This window comes from Mauremys reevesii, linkage group 3 (genome assembly GCF_016161935.1).
Source record: "Mauremys reevesii isolate NIE-2019 linkage group 3, ASM1616193v1, whole genome shotgun sequence".
In the NCBI taxonomy this organism is placed as follows: Eukaryota; Metazoa; Chordata; order Testudines; family Geoemydidae; genus Mauremys; species Mauremys reevesii.
The window spans coordinates 64,549,474-64,560,021 of NC_052625.1; positions in this window are offsets into that span (position 1 = coordinate 64,549,474).

A 10,548-nucleotide genomic window follows, 5' to 3' on the forward strand; every position below is an offset into this window, starting at 1 on the left:
AGAGCAAGATGGGAACTCCACTTGGTACCACAAGCACACTGTGGGGGCTGGAGGAAGGTTACCTCAATTTAGGCTCACTGCTGAATCTGGCCTTCAGTCTCTGAGTGGACCCACACAGCAGGGCACGGGTGTTTCAGCTTTATAAATACCAAGGGTGGCAGATAGTATTTTATTAATAGCACGAGAGGTGTTTCTTGCTAAGCAATAGTCAGAAGCATGGAGATTACTGCTGTTACATGCCAAGGTCTGAGTTCCGAGTCATTTTGGAACTAGCTCATTCTTTCATTGCTATTATTTCATTCTCCAAATGAGGGTCCCCCATCTTTAGAACAAGATGCAAAGTCAGGAGACGAGCAGATGGTAGGCTCTGACCCAATGGGAGGAGCTCCCTGCTGCCAGGTGATCGGTTTACAAACAGTGGTTCATGTGAGCAATGAACACATTTTAATAGACAGGGAGGAGCCACTGACTTTGGAACGGTGACCTGTGTAATATACAGTAGCTCTGTGATAAGAGGGTGCAACACCCTCAGGCATCCAAAGGTGAGTATCTCCTTTCTTGTAATTGCCCAAGATTGTAGACTGCACCAGGATAGGAGGCTGAGGGATCTTAGCCATCATTACTGAAGGATCACCCACTTCCCATGAGGAGTTGTGGGCCTTCCTGTAGTTGCTTCTGGTCACAATGTTTCTCCTGAGACCAGCAATACTGCTGCTATTCCAACCCTGCAATTGCTTCTCAGCCCTGACCTGCAGCCACCTGCTATTCCAGCCCTGGGCTCCCCACACACAGCTCTGCCAGTGCCCCTCACTCCTGACCTGCAGCCCCCCTGCTATCCCAGCCCTGGGCTCCCCACACACAGCTCTGCCAGTGCCCCTCACCCCTGACCTGCAGCTGCTATTTCAGCCCTAGGCTCTCCACACTGCTCTGTTGATGCCCCTCTCTCCTCACTCCTGAATCCAGTTCTCCAAAAATGAAAGGCTAACCCTGAAACTCATCACATCGTTGAACCTGTGCTTTTAATCCCAAAAGCCACTTTGGGCTCCATCTTGCTTTACAGGAAGAAAGTAGCAATAAGATGGATATTTCATCCTGAAACCACAGAGCTTACCAGGCAGCTAGAAACAATGTAACAGATCTGCCAAGCCTTAATCAAGGGAGAAACGTCCTTTCCAAAGCAAGGTTGATGAGAGTAAAGACTCAGGAGACTATATTATGGAGGGGAGGGATAGCTCAGTGGTTTGAGCATTAGCCTGCTTAAAAAATACAGGGTTATGAATTCAATCCTTGAGGGGGCCATTTGGCAATTGGTCCTGCTTTGAGCAGCAGGTTGGATTAGATGATCTCCTGAGGTCCCTTCCAACCCTAATAATCTATGATATTAATTCAGGCAACAGTTGCACATCACATGCATGTGAGGTTGTTATCTTACTATGCTAAGAGTTTGCCCCTAAACATCATACATGATCTCAAAGCATTTTACAAACATTATTAATTACACTTTAACAATTATTCTTTAATTTTCCCTTTAACCCAGTGGGGTAGATTAGTATCACCATCCCCATTTTACATTTAAGGAAACAGACACAGAGTGGGGACGGCCCAGATCCTCAAAGCTATCTAGGCTTCTAACTTCCATTGACATCCACGCCAAAGTGACTTGCCCAAGATGACACAGCAAGTCAGTGGCCAAAGCTGGGAATAGAGCTGCAGAATTCCGGTGCTGTCCCCTGCTCTAGCCACCCGCTCCTACTCCTTGCCTGGGTTAGAGGAGCCCACTGAAATCTTCTCTTTGTACCCAGAGACGGGATCTTCTTGGGTTACCTCAGTGCAAGTTTTCTTGTGCTGTTTTGCCATCCCTAGCACCCTTTTCTGAGTCAGAGGTTGCTCAGCGAATGCACCAGGCCCAGAGCTTGCACTAGTATGTGTGTAGTCATTCAGTGGTGTAGAACAGTGGTTCTCAACCAGGGGGCACACAGAGGTCTTCAAGGGGGTACATCAACTCATCTAGATATTTGCCTAGTTTTATAACAGGCAAAACACATAAAAAGCACCAGCAAAGTCAGTACAAACTAAAGTTTCAATGACTTCTTTATACTGTTCTATATACTATACACTGAAATGAAAGTACAATATTTATATTCCAATTAATTTATAACGATATGGTAACAATGAGAAGGTAAGATATTTTTCAGTACTAGTGTGCTGGGACACTTTTGTATTTTGATGTCTGATTTTGTAAACAAGTAGTTTTTAAGTGAGGTGAAACTTGGGGGGAACGCAAGACAAATCAGCCTCCTGAAAGGGGTCCAGTAGTCTGGAAAGGTTGAGAGCCATTGATGTAGAGTTCTATCTGCTTTGCTACCTAGTCCCAGCTCTGAGACACCCATGGACTGATTTGGTCATTAACATTCATGATGTTGTAATTTGAATGAGAAGGAAGGATGCACTTCAGTCTGTGGGTGTACATGAGCATATGTCCTAGAGTGAGCTGAGCATCACGGCACGTATATGGTGTGTGATTGCATGGACGTGGAGGCATGAAGTAATCGTACATTAAAGAACAATATCATTTGGTAGTGATCAAATATCATGACATTTCACACAGTGAGCTCACGAGGGACAATGCAATTAGTCTGGGAAATGATCTGACACTGGATCTTGTGATACAGCCTGTTACAGAGTGACTAATGATAGCTTTATAGCTGCTTCATGTCAGTGAAGGGGCACAAAACAGCCAGAGTGTACCTGTGAATTCTGCCTTGAATTATTTAGAGTAGAAAAATCTTGGTTCTGGTTTTCTTCTTACAGGCAATTAAAACTAACAATCGGTAAAAACAAAAACACTCTTTGTCCCTACTCTGCCTGAAGGAGTAATGAAATAGCTGTAATATTAATATGAGGATATACACACACACACATTTCCTTTCCATTAACATAACAAAAAACAGCTGCATAGATTTTTGCTGCCACACTTGCACCCAGCTGCCCCCTCTTTAAAGTGCTAATCTTACTGAAAAGACTCAATTGGCAGCCCTAAATCAGTTCCTGATTCAGCTTGGTGGCATGAAGCAGCCCAGTTGGCTGAAGTAAGCCGCAGTTTCTCTTGGATGCATCATCTCTAGCGCTTCTCTAGAAACAAACCACCGCTTCCTCTGCAGCCAAAACTCCAGCTCTCAGTAGTGCTAGATGTAGCCGGGCTCCTTAACTACACCAGCCTGAATTAGGAAGCGCTTCAAGGCTTCCGATTCAGTGAGATTAATAACACATTATAGGAGCCTGTCTGTTTGCAACAGGGGCAGCTGGGTTTTCCATTGGCTAGCAGCCCGTGCTGGTCATGTGACAGGATATTGACCTTTGTGACTGGGGCCAGGTTATAAAGTTTTGTTTCTTAGCAGTATTCACATGCGTCCTACCTTTAGTATGTGGGATTATAGATTTTGGCTTCTTTCTCAGCTGTAAAGCCTATATAACACTGTAGATAGCTAAAATTGGGGGAGGGAGCTTCAAACCTTTTTATCTCCTCTTCCCCCCTTAGCTTTCCACACACATGATCATTAAGCACTGGCCCCACTGAAATCAGTGGCAGTTTTGCCCTTGACTTCTGTGGGGCCAGGATTTCACCCTGTAGTGTGTGTAGGGATTGTTTGGGAAGCATCGCAGCCCTGTTGAGTGTTAATTGCACCCCGCTGTGCCTGTGAACGAAAGGAGAAAGGGCTGTCTAACCTGCAGGGCCCTATGTTGGAAAAAGTTAGTCAGATAGTAAATAAAACTAATCTGGTGGATGTGATTCACTTGCATTTTCAGACGCTTTTTTATAGGACTTGTCACAAAAGGCTGTTAAGGATAATTAATAGCTGCTGGATGAGGGGCAAAGTCTTGTTGTGCATTAATCACTTTGTCAGCTTTTAAAGAAAGAATCCGGCTGGTCCTCAGAGCAGAGGGAGCCAAACAGTCAGGTGCCCCAGAAGTCTGATAGTGCCCCAGGACTGGAGTGTGATGACGGCTATTTAAAGTTTTTATTAACGCTCTTGCGAAGGAAAGGGCATAATCTCAAGTAGGAGCAGAGAGGTTATTGTACCTTTGTATTTAGCACTGGTGCGACCACTGCTGGAATGCTCCGTCCCGCTCTGGTGCCTGCCATTCAAGAAGGATGTTGATAAATTCAGGAGGGCTGGGGGAAGAGCCACGAGAATGATTAAACAATTAGAAAACAGGATTTATAGTGATAGACTCAAGGAGCTCAAGTTATTTAGCTTAACAGAGAGAAGGTTAAGGGGTGACTTGATTCCATAAGTACCTACATGGGGAACAAACATTTGATAATGGGCTCTTCAGCCTAGCAGAGAAAGGTACAACACACTCCAATGGCTGGAAATCAAAACTTGTCAAATTCAGACTAGAAATTAGATGTACATTTTTTTGATAATGAGAGTAATTAACCATTGGAACAATTTACCAAGGGGTTGTGGTGGATCCTCCAGCACTGACAATCTTTAAACCAAGACTGGATGTTTTTCTAAAAGAGCTGCTCTGGGAATGATTTTGGGGAAGTTCTATGGCCTGTGCTATACAGGAGGTCGGACTAGATGATCACAATGGTCCCTTCTTGTTTTGGAATCGGTGAATCTGTGAACTTTATTGTTGGGACTCAGCTGTTTGAGCAGTTTGAAGTGGATTGAAAAGCACATGGGACAAAGCAACATGATGCGCTTTGAAATTCACCTTGGATAGGTGCAAGGTGACATTCCCTGGCACAAAATAACCTATTTTTTTCCTATCTGCCAAAGTACTGTGAATTTCCTCTGAGGAAAAATATTGGTGCCTGCCCTGAGTATAGAATCCATCCAACAAACAAAGTAGGGGCTTGAGTGCATTAAAAACGGGGCAGGAAATAAGCAAGAAATGTTTCTGATGGCACTAGGGTACATGGAACAATCCTCATTTGTCCCTAAGGAAGCTCTAAGACTGACGATAGGCAAGACAGATGGTTAGAAGTGGAGTGAGATTACACATGAAGGGACGCAACAGAAAAACTAGGATTTCGTAGCCTGAAAAGGGTTGAGTAGGATTTAGTGGAGGAATTTAAGAGTGTGAAGGAAGCTCAGGATTGCCAAAACGAGCATTTAAAAAGCGTGTACCAGGCCTCAAAATATTGTAGGATTGGTTTAATAATAAAAGTTGGGTTTTTTGTTTTTGTTTTGTTTTTTTGCCTCCTGGCTTCTGAGCCTTCAGGGCACCCTGTGGTCACATTGTCAAGCTTTTCTCTGCAACCATGAGGGCTACACACTTTTTTTCCCCCCTGACATCTAAGATGTTCATCTAATCACATGACTCCAGGAGACAGGGCTTTCAGAAGAACACCAAGTAGCATGAGACTCACAGTAAAGTCATGAGAGTTGGCAACACTGGAAGCAGATCAGTGCCTGCTTTTAAATGTAGTACCATGAGATAGGAACATGAGGTGACTCAGTGAAATCAATACCCAGGAGAGTGTCAGTGGAGATCTGAGCGCATTTGGGACCTTCCTTGGAGGACCAGGTCTTGCAGATTTTGACCTAAGATGTGATGTGCTGAGACTTAAAGGCGGCTGCCCAGTGCGGGCTCAGAGGCTGGTAAATGTCACTGAGTGCCTGGGAGTTCAAACGTTCCTGCAAAACCTAACTGGCAGTTTCCAGCTCTCAGAGCAATTTACTCAAATGATAGATCTCTCCATGAGACTGGAAGAGATTTCATAACTGCACATGGGGTGGGGTTTCTTGTGCCCCACGGCAGACAGATTATCTCACGATCGCCACACCCCACTTCTGAGACAGTCACCCTATGTCATCTCCTCTCAACGTCACAGGTCACCTCTCTCTCCCATCACCCGCCCTCTTTTTGTTTCTTGTGCCACCCCCTTCGCTAGCCAGGCCAGAATGGACTCACCTGAACTGTACGTCACACAAAGCAGTTTGTCTCCCCTGCCATTTCCTCCCCTCCCTCTCCCTTTCCTGTCACCCACACTTCATTCTATCCGGGAAACCAGAGCACAAGCATTAACCCCTGGGCTCACAGTGATCACGCTAGTGGAGATTGCCCTGGCAACGCTGGGGGCTCATGTCTCCCCTCCCACATCTGAGTCAGGCAGCAGAGCATCACCAGATCAGGGAGCAATAGCAATACTGTGCAATTCCGAGGAATCACAATGTGCTTTACACACAAAGGCCCCAATCTGGCAATTTACAGAGCCCAGGCAGTCTGCTGGTGCTTCACAGCATCCCCATCCACATGTGTGCATTGCAGGACTGGGGCATAAATAGGCAGGATCCACTCTGCCCACTGCAGCCTCGTACGGGGTGGAATGTGCAGCTATTTGAAAGCGGAGCCACTGAGGACCAAAAGTGCAAGCACATCCTCTCTGCAGCATGGAATTACCTGAGCTGGACTATGGCCACGCAATGAGAATTAACTATTGTGAAAAGTGCTGTGGCATCTTCAATGATTACAACTAGCCAGGAGAGCATCTCTCTTGAAATATAATAAAACTAAGAATAAACAACACAGAGCCTTTCGTCAGAGCCTCGAAGTGCTCTGCCGAGGTGAGGATTATTCTTATTTTAAGAAAAGAGCCCCCCACAGATATGCTCCAGATGTATCACACCCTTTTCCTGGTGTCAGCAGGTTCCCACAGCTTTTTACTTCCTGTGTGACCTTGGATTGGTGGATTCCCAGTCACTTCTGAGTTTTCAGTCAAGATTGGCTGGCTGTCTAAAAGCTATGCTGTAACTCGCCCAGAAGTGATGGGTTTGGTGCAGAGATTACTGAGGGAGGTTCTTTGGCCTGTGTTATACAGTAGGCCAGACTAGACGATCACAATGATCTCTTCAGGCCTTAACACTTATGAATCTATTAAAAGTTGATGGAACCATAACATTTGTTGGCCCCAGGAGCATTGCAGGGTACAGCGTACAACTACTGAGAGGTGGGAACGTCAGCGGCCTCACGCGGGCTCTCCTGAGCTGTTCCACAGGGACTGCAGCTAAGGGGGCAGGAGACTCCTCTTTGATTTGCACCTTACACTCACCTTTGAGGGAGTTCTGTCAGGAGTGTGGGGAACTGCACCTTTAAGAGACTTGTGTTGTGTAATGTAGAGGCAGTTGGCGCTGAGACACTGAATGAAGCAGATCTCTGTCAAACACTTTGTCTCTGAGTGCTTACTGCACACTGCAGAGAGAGGTAAAGGCCCCAAGGGATGTTTCTGAGACAGCCCCTTTATGCTCTATCCAATAGTTTGGTTGAGTCTTTGTGATGCTGCTGTCTGTATCAGTCAACATCAGAGCCTGGCACCGGTTTTATGTCACTCTCTCAGCTTGGCAAATCAAGAGACATTTGCCAAACTGGACCTTCTGTCCTCACCAAGTGGCCCAAAGCAGGTGAGGGACCCTTCCAGTGCACATGGAAATAGTGCCAGGAATAGCTGGGGGAGAAAGGTTTGAAATAGCAGAGCTGAGCCTTTTCCGTGTCGTCATCAGCCTTGTACCTCAACACCTGGCATCTGCAGTCTGAAAATCACAGGTTTTGCCATCAGCCCAACCTAGAGTGCGGTGGGAGTGCACCTTCCCCCATGCTGTACAGCGTATGCTGGGCGCACATCTTCAGAATGTAATCCTGGAGGTGTCTGCCTATAGTGTGTTGCGCCAGGCCACTTCTGGAGTTTGCATGTGATCCGGATGCCTGAGGAGTCATTCGAATCTTGTGTTTCTAATGACACATCCAAAAGGGCAGGGTTCACCTTGTAAAAATAGACTCTTAAAGAGTTTCAAACAGTAAGATTACATCATGCAGGTAGAGTTGTGTAACTCAAACCAAGAGCACAGGTACTTCATAGTAAGTCCCCATGTGATGTAGGTGTGTCATGTACCCGGAACTACATATACACCACAATCATCAATCAGAACTGAACACTTCTGCTACTGTTCTGTTAGCTGTAAGTGGTGAACTTTTATAATACCAGGGGCAAGCCCCTAGCAGTGACATGCACTAAGCCAATATATTAGCCAGGTTTGCCTGCATAACCTCATAAGCAGTACAAGTATCCTTAAATAGGTGGGCCACAGCTTGAGAAGGTGTCATAGCATCCACCATGCCAATGCGTGAACCCCGCAGTATTGACAAAGCATCAGAGGGGCCATTAATACACAGCCTCAGAGTGCATGAAAATCCCTGAGGACCATGCACACAGTATCTGCACACAGTTCCTTAGTCCTACAGCATGGCATCAGATCCCGACCCATGTCCCCTCCATGGTGCAAAGCCCTCAGGACCCTCTCAGTCCAACCAAGGTCCATGCTCATTGAGCAGAAAGCAAATCCTGAAGGAGGGTCATTCAAAATACTACTGCTAGGGTCACCATCACTCTAACCTCATCCTCTGCCCCTCTGAGGATCCCTCCCTCATCTCTTCACCCTTTTCTGCATCATACGCCAACTTCTTGTTCTTCTCTTCTAGGCCTTTCACATTTTAGCCCATCATGTCTATGTGTCCTGTTACCTTATCGTGACGGTCTTCTATTTAAGGCATTGGACTAGGACACAGGCTATTTGGCCGGCATTCAGTCCTGAAAACTCCCTGTGTGACCTCAGGAAAATCATTCATCTCTTTGCCTCAGTTCCCCATCCTTTGTCTGCCTTGTTTATTTAGACAGTAAGATCTTTGGGGCCTGGACTGTCTCTTCCTCTGGGTTTGTACAGTGCTTAGCGCAATGAGATCCTGAATTTGGGCGGTGGGAGGGGGGTGAAGTGTCTAGGTGCTACTCTAATACAAATAAATAGTAATAATAAATTCATTCCCATGCAGAGGGCCAGCATAAGGCCTATGAATTACTTAAATCTTAATGCTTAAATGGGACTCTAGGGCCTAGGTCTTGTGCCTATGCACTAAATTTACTCACAGTGAATAGGAATTTGCCCATGGGCCTGATCCCTTTCTCAGCAGCACATAGGATGACCAGACAGCAAATGTGAAAAATCGGGATGGGGGTGGGGGGTAATAGGACCCTATATAAGAAAAAGACGCAAAAATTGGGACTATCTCTATAAAATCGGGACATCTGGTTGCCCTAGCAGCACAGTGAAGGGGCAGGGATCACTTGTGCTATAACGTGCATCCCAAATCTGGTAGCACGGTCCCAGTCGGTTCAAAGTCACCCCAATCTACACTTTCACCAGCACAGGGCTCTCTTCTTTCTTCCATTCATGGGCAGGCAAGCTGCCCCCAAAGCACTAGGTGTTAGCAAAGCCATTGTCCAGTGGTTAAAGCAGCTGCAGGGTGGCAACCAAAGGAAGATTGTGAATGAGTTTAAAACATCTCGGCATCAGCGTGATTTTATCACAAGTCCTATGCTGGATGTGCCCTTCCGACCTTCTTCAGGTACATCATCTCCTTTAATACTGCCGAGTAAATGAATGGGACATCAAATGCATGGACGAGCTCCATGACGCTGCACAAAGGCAGCTTTAATTTACTGGTGAGCACCATACGGAGTCCTCAAGACAAAATCCCATTGTGGAGGATGAAAGATTGTACTCCTAAATTTGAGTGCAAACCTTCAAATCCAGCCTCCCATGCATAGTCTTTACTTAGGGAGTCACCCAATTGAGCTGCGCGGGATCAGGCTTGTACTGATGGGGATAAGCCATCCGAAGGAATGGGGACTTTAGCTTCACTTCGAAGGGCACCCTGATGGTGCCACTCTCTCAGGGGTCTCATATCTCGTGAAGGGATCATTCCTCAGCCACACTATGGCTGCGGCATAATCTCTGAGCATGTGTGCATCCAAGGCAGCTGCAAAAGTTCCTTTGCACCCAGCCTCGGAGAAGACACAAAGGAGACTTCCAACAAGCAGAAAACCTTAGTGGAAAGATGTGGGATCTTACCAAACAGAGCCAGTTCTCTCACTGAGCAGCAGGACACCGACGTTCCCTAGCTTTGTAAATGTGCTAGTTCTCCAATCCCCTAGTGAAGTTTAACATTAGGGGCACATTCCCATTCCCATTCCCCTCCCCATCAGGCCCTGCGTACAACCAATGGCTAATGAAGAACAGAGTGGGTAATAGTCTGGGTTCGTCATGCAGCTTCCCTGAGGAGGGCTTTAGTTCTCCATCTTGGAGAAAGTCAGTTGGGTTCCTTCATGCTGAGATTTCATTTTCAGACGTGCCGCTAGGAGCAGCGTGGAAGCATGGCAGAGGGCACCTTCTTGGCTTCCAAAGTAGTGGTAGCCAGGCAGGCTGTCTCTGCATCTTACATATATGGAAGCATCCACCACATTTCTGGATGTACAAGATACTTGTGAATGAAATCAGTACAGCCTCCTAAAATACTTACTCCCCTTCCCCTCTGCAGCACAATCTATGTTCAATGGGCTCTGTTAATACCCTGTGCTAGCGTGTCATGTCAAATATGCCCACACTCATGGGTGACAACCCGCATCCAATACACTCACCTTCAGGACAACCAGAGGATTAAGTCCATCTGATATGTCCACCTCCATGGCTGAGGAAGAATGGA